The sequence below is a fragment of the Gossypium arboreum genome, chromosome 1, assembly GCF_025698485.1.
Source record: "Gossypium arboreum isolate Shixiya-1 chromosome 1, ASM2569848v2, whole genome shotgun sequence".
In the NCBI taxonomy this organism is placed as follows: Eukaryota; Viridiplantae; Streptophyta; class Magnoliopsida; order Malvales; family Malvaceae; genus Gossypium; species Gossypium arboreum.
This window is the reverse complement of record NC_069070.1, coordinates 81848253-81860747: the sequence shown is the minus strand read 5'-3', so window position 1 is coordinate 81860747 and position 12495 is coordinate 81848253. Positions and strand designations below refer to the sequence as shown.

The 12495-nt window shown below is 34.1% G+C and overlaps 1 non-coding gene across 1 annotated transcript; it reads right to left on the bottom strand.

The window, feature by feature from the left end:
* Positions 1–10020: 10020 nt before the first annotated feature.
* On the bottom strand, positions 10021–10127 carry LOC128282350 (small nucleolar RNA R71). Its single transcript, XR_008272604.1, has one exon. It is a non-coding gene; the product is annotated as a small nucleolar RNA R71 (small nucleolar RNA).
* Between the last annotated feature and the right edge of the window lie 2368 nt (positions 10128–12495).

Here is a 12495-nt window from a genome sequence, read left to right as displayed (position 1 = left end):
TGTACAGAGAGATATTCAAGTTATACCACGCGAAGGTCAGAGCAGTCGATCCCTGTAACATGGGTGACTTTAACTAATAAACTGTACCAATTGGCCCGACCAAAAATTCTAGAAATAAATCCATGGATGGATATATGAGTCTAAATTCAGGGAAAATTTACGAAACCAGTTTCCGAGTTTTGAAACTCGAGATATGATTTTTAAGGCGACAGTGACGCAGTTTTTCCAGCCTGACTGGAAATGTCCAATGGATGGGCAAAACAAGTGAACTTGGCTTGCTAACCCCTCGTGTCCGACACCGGCGATGGTCTCGGGTTCGGGGTGTTACATTCTTTGTGTAATCGTGACCAAAATTATGGTGTTGTGATGTATTCGGCCATGATACATCCCCAAGTGTGATTTATGCTCTTTGCATGGAGAGTAAGATTTGTGTTTCGAAATCATGTTCATGTTTAGTTACAATCAACTTGAGATTCGGCTCTAGCATACATATATGTATATATGTTTGAGCATGATGTATTGGTATGACGTATATACTATCTTAAGGTATATACTTACTTATGATGCTGTTTTGGTTATGAAGGAAATGATAGATGTGTATTGAGTTACAATATGGAAAGGTATTAGTTAGTAAAATGTATGCTGTTTTTGTGTGGTAATAAGTGCATAAATGGCCTCAACATGGACATGCATATTCGGCCACATGAAGGGAAATTGGTGTGCATGTATTTGGTTAGAGGCAACCATATTGAAGCCTTATCTTGGCTTAGATTGTTGACTAAATGGGTAATAAGTGAGGATGGTTGCCGAATATACAAACATACATATGCATGTGTAATTGAATTATGAATGTTTAGCAAGATGGTTAAACTAGTTGATTTATTGATTAAGCTCAAGGAGTTAAAGAAGGAGAATCAAGCAAGGGAAAGGCGAAGGTCATCGAGTAGCCGACTTGGACTATTTTTACCCAACACAAGGTAAGTCATTAAGCATATATTTGATATTGCTTAAATGATTGTAATATCTATGCAATTGTGTTTAATGAGATGAAATATATACAAATGTATGTGTATGAAAAGATGATGTTGTTGAACGTAAAAGAGATAGTGAAATGTGTATGAAGTATGCTTCGGCACTAAGTGTGCGAGAAATAGATGTGTACGGTGACGAGATTGGCACTGAGTGTGCGAGCTTGTAATGTACGGCACTAAGTGTGCGAGTTGGGACTATATGGCACTATGTGTGCGGGCTTGAATCACGTGGCACTAAGTGTGCGTGATTGAGTATTGAGCACTATGTGTGCGAACTCTACATATATCTCCGAGTGAATATTTATATGGAGGCGTGACTCTATCGAGATGAGTATGGACAGCGGAAAGAGTAAGTACCTTGAGTTCATGGCTAATAGATGCTATGTTCATGCTCGGGGTGGAGTGGTAAGATTTAAATCTATGTGATGATTTCAATTGCATGATGGTTGCGGAAATGAAATGATGTATGGAAATTGCTTCAAATATCCTATTGAATAGTATATGAAATGTAAATGTATGACTTGGTATGAGATTGATCCGAAGGATTTAAGGAACTATGGTATAGTTCGCATGCTAGCACACTTGGCCTTGTTTCATTATTTCATTTTATGATAATGTTATTAATGGATGGTTGTGGAATGCTTATGACTTCATCGAGTTATAAACTCACTCGGTGTTTTCTTGTCACCCATTTTAGGTTCCTTGGGCTCGTTCCTTTTGGGTGTTCGAATCACAACGAAGTCATCACACCGCTAACAACTTTTGGTATTTTCTTCGTAGTTGGTCTTGGAGTACATTTCGCATGTATAGGCTATTATGTTTGTTTGAACTTGGTATGTAAATATTTTGAATAGCCATGCGAAAATGGCTTATAAATGTTTTGAGCACAATGTTATAATCATTTGGTATGTATATGCTCATTAAGAAGTACGGAAATGTTTGGCAACGACCAGCCATTAGAATGGGTCATCATGATTATATTTTGGACTATATATGAAAAAGGGGTGGTTGAATCATAGAAACTATGTGTTAGAGAAAGTCTGCCCTAGAAATAGATGCTGGCAGCAGCAGTGATGTGGATGTAAAAAATCACTAAAAATAGTAGGAATGGAATTAAATAGTGAATAAATTATGTAAATGAACCTTTATGGGTCTATTTTCATATGGACGAAACGAAACGACCATATGAGCTGTATTTTAAGAGGTATTCAAGATCTCGTGAGACAGGGCCAGAACGGTTTCTGGATTCCCTGTTCCATCTTTGAAAATCCATTATAAATTAACCAGAGATATTTAGGAGTCATACCATATATGTATAAATTCCTCTTTGAGTCTAGTTTCTATAGAAACAAACGACATCAGTATTGAAGCCCTACACAGGGAGTTATTCCAGTTGTAACGCACGAAGGTCAGTGTAGTCGACTCCTGTAACATGGGAGACTTTAACTAATAAACTGTACTAATTGGCTCGACAAAAAATTCTAGAAAAAAATATGTAGATGGACATATGAGTCTAGTTTCAGGGAAAAATTACGAAACTGATTTTTGAGTTGTAAAACTCAAGTTATGATTTTTGAAGCGACTAGTACACAGATTGGCAGCTTGTCTGGAAAATTCTCAATAAGTGGTTTGAAGTCTGTTAACACCTCGTGTTCGACTCCGGCGACGGTCTCGGGTTCGGGGTGTTACACGGCCTGGAGACACAGGCGTGTCATCCGGCCTTGTGATTCAATTTGCATGCTGACATCATAAACAGAGAGTTACACGGCCTGAGGACACGGGCATGTTCCTATGTCCACACGGGCGTGTGACCTTGTTTCTTGGGAAAATTTTCTAAATTTTCATGAAACTTTTCAGAGCTCTCGATTTAGTCCCAAATCAATCTCGATGTATGTATTAGGCTTCGTAGACCCAATTAAGGGACGACATGCATTGGTTTGAAAGTTTGAATTAAAAGAAATTTTATGGCCCGGTTTTTGCATGTATGTGTATGTTTAAGTCTGGTAATGCCTCGTACCTTGTCCCGACATCAGACACGGGTAAGGGGTGTTACAGTACTTAAAATGAATTATCAATTTCTAATATCCTCGTACAAAGCAATGTGAACCAGAAGTTCAACAAATAATTCATTTTACAAATCAACTGCAAGATTCATTAAATCTCACATACTAACTGAAAATTCTCCAATATGAATTGATGTCCTAATAGGGCAAACTATTAGTGTAAAAGAAAGTAACCGATGCCTGAAGCATGGAAGACCGGTCGATTCCAAAGATAAAAATCCTTGTAAAAAAAAAGGAGCAAGCATTCAAGATGGCCATATAGTGGAGGCAGGAATTCCTAAAGAGACCCATGACATAACTAATTATAAAACTCAAGAAAAGAGTTAGGTACCTAAAAGTGAAAATGAAAATGATGAAAATGAAGAGATCTTGATAAATTATGTCAATACGAGAAAAATATGGAATTGAAAAAAAGGATGTAGTTGTCGAGAACAAGTTTGCTTAAAATATTACTATTGAAATAATAAAAGAAAATGAGGGTCCAAAGCATAAATCTATTGAGAAATGTAAAAATAGAAAAGATTTACCAAAATGGAAAGATGCAATTCAAGCATAATTGAGTTCACTTTCTAAATGAGAAGTTTTTGGACCTATAGTCCAAACACTTAAAGGTGTAAAGCTGGTAGGATATAAATGGGTATTTTTGCAAAAATGAAATGAAAAATAATGAAGTCGTAAGATATAAAGCATGACTTGTAACACAAGGATTTTTGTAAAGGCCCGACATTGATTATGAAAAGACATATTCTTCTATGGTGGATACAATCACATTTAGATATCTTATTAGTTTCACAGTATGTGAAAAACTTGATATGCATCTAATGGGTGTTGTTACAACCTATTTATATGGTACACTTGATAGTGAAATTTATATGAAAATCCCTGAAGGATATAAAATCCCAAATGGATATAGAGCTTCTCGAGAAAATTGCTTGATTAGATTAAATAAAAGTTTATATAGATTAAAATAATCTGGATGTATGTTGTACAAACATCTTACTGAATACTTGTTAAAAGAAGGTTACAAAAATGATCCAATTTGTCCATTTGCCTTTACAAAAAGGTTTGGATCAAATTTTGTGATAACTGTTGTTTATGTTAATGATCTAAATATTATTGAAACTCTCGAAGAGCTTCAAAATACAAAAAATTGTTTAAAGAAAGAATTTGAGATGAAAGATCTTGGAAAAAACAAATTTTTTTCTTGACTTACAAATCGAACATTTAAAAGATGGAATTGATGTTCATCAATTAGTTTCTATGAAAATTATGTTAAAGAAATTCTTCGTGGCTAAAGTACACTTATTGGGTACTTCGATGGTTGTATGATCATTAGATGTGAATAAAGATCAATTTAGTCCTTGCAAGAATGATGAAGAGTTTCTTGATCCTAAAGTACCATATCTAAGTGCCATAGGGGCATTGATGTATGTTGCAAACAATACAAGACCTGATATAGCTTTCGTTGTAACTTGTTAGCAAGATTTAGTTATTCTCCTACATGTAGACATTGGAATGAAATTAATCATGTATTTAGATATCTCAGAGGGACCATTGATATGGGGTTATTTTATTCAAATTATTCAAAATCCCTATTAGTCCTCTATGCTGATGCTGGATATTTATCTGATCCACAAAAACGTCGAACTCAAACATGATATTTATTTACATGTGGGCGTATTGTCATATCATGGTGTTCAACAAAGAAAACATTACCTACCGCTTCTTCAAATAATGGGAAATAACTACAATGCATGAGGCAAGTAGAGAGTGTATTTAGCTAAGGTTATTAACCCAACATATCTAGAAGATATTTAATTTGCCTTTATAGGAAAAGATTCCAACTATCTTATATGAAGATAATGTAACATGTATAGCTCAATTGAAGGGTGGTTAAGTCAAAGGTGACAGAACGAAACATATTTCACCAAAATTATTCCTCACCCATGATCTTGAGAAAAGAGGTGATATAAATGTTCAACAAGTTCGTTCTAGTGATAATTTAGCTGATCTTTTTACTAAAGCATTGCCAATTTCAACATTTGAAAGACTACTACACAAGATTGGAATGTGTCGACTCAAAGATGTAATGTAATGTTACCATTAGGGGGAGTCTAAAAATAAGTTGTTTTCTTTTCCTTAAACTGAGGTTTCGTCCCATTGGGTTTTCCTGATAAATGTTTTTAATAAGGCAACTTGTAATAGAAGATTGTGTATTCTCTTTTCTTCATTAGGTTTCGTCCCATTAGGTTTTTTTACCCCACAAGGTTTTTTCTAATAAAGTTTTAACGAGGTACATTATCTAACATTAGACATCCAAGGGGGAGTGTTATGAATATCTTATTAAGTGAATGTCCATCATGATCAAGATAAAGTTTTGATGTACTTTAAATTCTAATAGTTATTAGAATTAGATCTCTACTTGTTTTATATTTCTTATGCCTATAAATAGAGACTCTGGTGAAGCATTGTAATCATCCTATTGATCAATAAAATACATTCTCTATTACTTCCCATATTTTCTTTATTCTTTAGTCTCTCTATCTCTTTATTTTATAACAATAATATTATAATAAATCCAATCATTTTAATTAGCTCACCATAAAATCTCTTTAATTTTTTTAAATTCTCATATTTGTAATAAAAAAGTTAGATGAAATCATTAATTATTTACTAGAAATTATATCACATGAACACAAACTCTATACTAAAAGCATTATATTTTTTGTCATCGCTTTTCAACGACATTAGTAATCAATTTTCTTCTTTTGGTATTATCTTCAGACATCCTTGTTTTCTATTGAACTATTCATTTTCCTTGTTTCCAGTGGTTGGTTCATTTATTAGTGATCGTAGCACAGGCTTGCTTTTCTTTCCTTTTTGCAACCAACAGTTTTGTTCTCATCTTTTCTCTTTTTAATTTTTTTTGTTTAAGTTACAGTCAATTTCTTTGTTCTTTCATCAGGTTTAGTTCATTCTTTTCTCTCTTTTGTCTTTTATTCTTCCCTTTCTAACCAATTGATTTCCTCTATTTATATTTATTATTTTTTCCCTTTCTTGTTCTTTGTTCTTTTTCCTTCTCCCAACTCTGGCCCTTCTTCTACCTCATCATGACAAGATCTCATCCATTTTAAATCCTTAATTATTTCAACCCTATTTATAAGAAGATTAAAATCTTTTTCCTTGATAAATCCCATATCAAGCTTATATTATGGGAGAAATCAATTTGTTAAGTTAGTTGCTATTATGTTGCATTTTAGCGAATGTTAGTAAATAAAATGATGTGTTTTAGTTAGTTTTTATATTTAATTAAAATGGTGAGCAACTTCCGTAGCCAACTTTGTAACAATTGCTTATTTCCATTATAAGTAAAAGAGGAAAAATGGAAATGGTTATACAATTATGTGAATGAAAAAACTTCTTTTTCTTGGATAATTCTCTTCTCCTTTCTTTATTATTTTCTCCTTTCTACAACTAACGTAACAAGGTATCAGAGAAAGCCGATCCTCAATAGTCGGTGATGGAGCTACCACCTATCTTCAGAAAAAGGTTGGGCATTTGTTTCTACTACTCAAGCTGATCAAGATAAAAGGAAGGGCATTTTAGATGGCCCTCCACCTGGTTTTCCTCTCAAAGAAACATTTATTGTCTCTCTTATGATGGATCTGAGATGTATGGGCACTCCCTTACATTCTAACAGCCTAGAGGGAGCTCTACGCTCTTATAAGCTAGATTTTCTAGAATTTGATTACTTCGATTTTCCGGGGAGGGGTGGTAGTGGTGGTCCAAGCTAGAGGAATGCTTTGAAGTTAAGGGTATTATTGATAACGCCAAAGTGAGGACTATGATGCTTCATTTAAAGGGGAGCACTTGATTGGCACTATTTCTATACTAAAAAATAAGGAGGGTTTCATTTGTTAACATAGGATTGTTATGCTCTTAGCTTGAAGAAGAGATTTGAATCTAGCTCATTTCGAGATCCCATGGCTAAATTGGTCTCCCTAAAGCAACATGTCTCATTTGACCAGTTTCATGATGACTTTGTAAGTCTCCTTAAACAATTTTAGTTACCTGAAACTTTTACTTTAAGCATTTTTACTAGTAATCTAAAATTAAAGATTAGGCAATACTTAAAATTGTTCAAACCTAAGACATTGGTAAAGGGTTCTTAGTTGCTAGACAAAAAACATTCTACTTAACTCTCAAAAAAAATACTCTCTAGTTGGTGCTGGTGTACACTTTCGTCCCTCTACCTTATTTTCTACCACAAAAATTGGCCCTACCTCGAATCTCACCCTAGTTTCTAGTGGGTCTCACCCTAGTGTAAGTAGTTATAAGTTTGCAAATAGGGCCCTCTGGAAACACAAAAATATACACACTTTTTCATGCCCTTTTTAACTCAAATTTGATAAAATTATTGTCAAAAATATATAATTATTATAAAATAATTAAATTTGTACTTAAATTATGAAAATTTTGAATTTTAATTAATTTTATAATAAATTTTGATTAATTTTGATAATTTTTGATAGATTTGCACAACGAGCGAAAATTGGCTCGGCAGATACTACTGGAAGAACAAAACCAAGAAGCGATTTTTGAAGTAACAAGGCAAATAAATCTTCAGCCTAAGACGGTCCAAATTATGTGTATTAATTCATAATATAATTAATTTTAATTTTAATCCAATTTAATTTGGGTTAAATAAAATATTATTAATTAATTATGAAAAGTGGCCTTGTTGAGTTGAACCGAGAAAACCGATCCAACTGAGCACTGGGCAGCCCAAAACTGTCTCACATGCTGACCCAATCATATTGTTTGTCTGATTATTTGACTTGCAAACTGCATCTTGAAGACTCCTTCAATTTGCCCCTACCTAAAAATAGCATGTTTGAAATCTTCAAACATGCCACATGTGTGGCCAGCCATGGGGGGAGTCTTTGGCTGCTAATTTTGGCTATTTTTAGCAGCCTTCTCAACCTATAAATACCCTTATTGGCTGCTCACTTCAGACATACCTCAACTTTCTCATCTCTTCTCTTCTCTTTCAATTTTCACTTCAGACATACCTCAACTTTCTCATCTCTTCTCTTCTCTTTCAATTTTCTCTCTTCATTTCCCATCCATTTTTCTTTATTCTCTTGTCTATTTCACCTCTTGAAAAAGAGTCATTCATCCACCATTTTGAGAAATATTAAAGTGTTCGTAGTAGCCTCAGTTTGACAAGAACAAGCGGAGAAAGAAGAGTGGAGCAACCCAGTCAAGCCACAGAGAAACACCAGATTTGATTCTTGTTCCCTATCCTTTTAATTTTTGTTGTTGTTATGATGAACATGTCTATGAATATTTGTGATGTTGAAATGTTTAATTTAATTGATATGGCTTACATTTAATTCGTGTTAGGTTGATTGCATTTCATCTACTTAATTTATTAAAATTGTGTTTGTGTTGTTATATGCCTTGGTAAAATGTTTGATTAAGTAAAACCATGACCAAGTTATTCTTGCATTACAATTGTAAGGTAACTAATGAATTAATTATTTAAACGGATTGAAATTGTAATTAATTAACACGGTACTTAATCAGTGCATGTTTAATCATCTAATGAATTAATTGACACGATACATTCGCCTTGCATAACTTGCAAGATTTTTGTGATTAAACTGTTTCAAGGTAGAAATACATTGTTACCTCACGTAATCTTTTATTTGCTTATGAGATTGAATTAATTGTTTGAATTGGCATAGAGATATGTACAAGAGATTATTTTAATTTCATAAGTATGTATGTGCATTAACACATTTGCCTATTAAAATTTGTTTAATCAGTTGAATTGACATAGAGATATAGTCAAGAGATGAATGGATTTTGGTTGGTGAGTATGTTCATAAGTTAACAAATTATCGAGTTGCCGTGAATTTATTCGTAACAACATAAACATGAGTTTAATAATTCTAAGTTAAGAAATGTAATTAATCTAGCACAATTATGTCATCTTGATTAAAATCATCTTTTGAAATCGTGCATTGGAACTTTTATTTTATTTTTATTTATTTTACTTAGTTAAAATCCTAGTTTTTAATCACCTCCTCAAATCAAAATATTTTTCTTGACCAAAGTATTTTTAAATTAATTTCATAAATAATTCTTTCAACAGTCCTTGTGGGTACGATAACTCGACATTTACTTGTCACTTTATTACTTGTTGCAATTGTGTACACTTGCACATTTCCGTCGTTCAAAGTTTTTGGCACCGTTGCCGGGGACTGTTTTAAAAGACATTATTTGTGAAATTGTTAATTTTGCATTTTAGTCTATTTTTTCTATTAAATTTTAATTCCATTTTTTTATGTTTGTTTTAGGTGTTTATGAGTATTGATCAAAGTATTGACTTACTCTCTATAAACCCTGAAAGTGAAAGGACTTTCTGACAAAAGAGAAGACAAGTGAACCAAAGAAGGACTGAAGAGATTAATTTAGAAAATCCAAACCAAAATCCAGGAGGAACACTCGCTTATAATATTCACAATCTGATCATTGATGCCGATGACAAAAACTGTGTCATTCGACAATATTCCATTCCTCTATTCAACAAGTTCAATCTGAGTATTAGAAGACTTGATATTGAGGCACAACAATTCGAGCTGAAGCCGATCATGCTCCAAATGTTGCAAAATATAGGTCAATTTAGTGGGATTCCTATTAAAGATCCACATATTCATCTTTGGCTATTCATGAAAGTGAGTGACTCATTTAAATTAGTCGGGGTAACCAAGGATGCCTTGAGATTGAGATTATTTCCATATTATTTAAGAGATAGAGCATGAGTGTGGTTGAACTCCCTATCGTCTGGTTCCATAACTACATGGTAAGAGTTGGTTGAACGTTTCTTAATGAAATATTTTCCTCTATCTTTAACCACTAAGATCTGAAATGAAATCACTTCATTTCAGCAACTTGACAAAGAATCTTTATATGAGGCATGGGAGTGATTCAATGAGTTACTATGAAAGTACCCTCATCACGACATTCCTTACTGTAACAGCCCGACTTAGGGCCTAGTCGGAATAGTGGTCTCAGGACCATAAATCTAGAGTTGAATAAATTATTTATTTTTATTTTGGGGTCATATCATGTTAATATTAGTGTATGGAAAATTTGGTGAATTAATTTTAGCGATGGCTTGCTCAATTGCAAAAAAGGACTAAATCGCATAAAAGGAAAAAGTTGCAAACTAGTGCCCAAATGTGTCAATTAGCTAGAGGGCTTAAATTGGGGGTCTTTAAAGGGAAAATAAACCCTTAGAGAGTAGCTTGGGCGGCCATGAGATGAATTTTAAACAAATAGTCAAAGTTTAGGTAAGTGATGTCATGATTTGGTGATAAAATAATGCCTAAGGCCTATCTAGCATTTTTCTTCTTCTCCATCTCTTCTCTCCACCAAAAATATCAGAAAATATGGAGGTTTGAAAACTGAAAATTTGCAGCAACTTATTCCTCTCATAATGTAAGTGATCTTGATGATTTTCCTGATGATTTTTACATTTTTTGCACGCTTGTGTCATGGGCTTTCAAATGAGAGAACTATTTTGCAAAACGGTAATGAGTCTAGGGTTTCACTTTGTGAATGTTCATGTTATTTTCTAAAATTTTATGGAAGATTATGAGTCTTAGAAGAGTCCTAAACAACTTTTGTGAGAGGTGTTAGCATAAAAACACCCAAAGGGACTATTTTGTATAAGTTGTGAAGTAAGAGATAAATATGTGAAATAGTGAGATTTTCAAGTTGCTATAAGAGTAAAAAGGGTTTGACTAGGCTTAAGGTACGAAGAAATTTGATAAAAATTGATTTTCGAGCCTAGGGCCAAAATGGTCATTTTATCAAGGATGTGAATTTTTGATTGCCTAATTGTGATTAGTGACTAAATGAGTGCATTTTACTATTGTAGATCAGGAGTTGTCAAATTCGAACCTTGACCGGGGGAAAGCCAAGCAAACCGACTAGTCGTGTGCATTTTGTAATTCGAGGTAAGTTGTATGTAAATAATACAACTATGTTATTGATATATGTGTTTGAATTGTCATTAAATCGATATAGCATGAATTGATTGATTATGAAATTTGAGAATGTATAATGAAAATTGAGATAATAGAATTTCCATTGGAACCTTAGGAAGTAGATCGGACATTCATGGTATAATAATTGGGTCACTTGTGAGTGCTAGTGTAAGACATGTCTGGGACATGCATCGGCCAGATTATGGAAGCTAGTGTAAGACCATGTCTGGGACATGGCATCGCCACTAAGACGAGTGCTAGTGCAAGACATGTCTGGGACATGCATCGGCCTTGAGATGTAAGCCAGTATAAGACATGTCTGGGACATGCATCGGCTACGAGATGATAATCAGTGTAAGACCATGTTTGGGACATGGCATCGAAACCTTACCCATATTTGAGGTTTAATGAATATCCGGTGATACTCCGAATGGTTCAGCGATGGATGTTATGTTTTGAGTTAATAAGGAAAGTATAACCGTGTTGTGAATGGTATAGGTACCTAATTGGTACGTATGAGATATGATCTCAATATACATATTATATTATGTGACTTGTATGGTTGGTAATGAGTAAGTTACATCTATGCCTACATCTGGGTCATGAATATGTTGATCATTGATGAAATTGTTTTTGTATATTCATTTATATGATACTTACTAAGCTTTTATGCTTACTCCCTTTTCCTTTCCATTTTTCTTACAGTGCCGCCTATTTAGCATAAGGATCATTGGACGTCAGAGATATTGATCACACTGTCATCCGAAACACTTGGTACAGTTGGATTTATATTTTTGAACAATGGCATGTGTAGGGTCTAGACTTTATAATTTTGTGTCTTGAGCATTTACCAAATGAATTGGCTTGGGGTAAATCTCACCCTTTGTATTAAGCCTTGAATGATGGCTAACATTCCTTTTTGAGTTTATAGAAAATGCATCATCATGGTTGCATGAATGTCTATTGTGGTTGAATTGATTATGGAAATTTTGCTTGTTTTGGTATTGGTTGGTTATAGCATGAAGATAGGTGAACATGAGTGGCAATGAGGTTTAGAAAATAGTCTTATATTGTCCACACGGGTGGACACACGGGCGTGTGTCTAGGCCATGTGTGACACATGGCCAGCCCCAAGGGTGTGTGGTCCGGCCGTGTGTCCCCTACACAAAAAAATCTTAAGTCAGTATGCCTGGTAATAATCACACGGGTAGGGACACAACCGTATGTCTCAGTCGTGTGGAAGACACGGCCTGGCACACGGGCATGTGCTTCGGTCGTGTGACTTTTTGTTTATGATGATGTCAGAAATAGAATGCCCTAGTTTTTGGACACGGGCCAAGA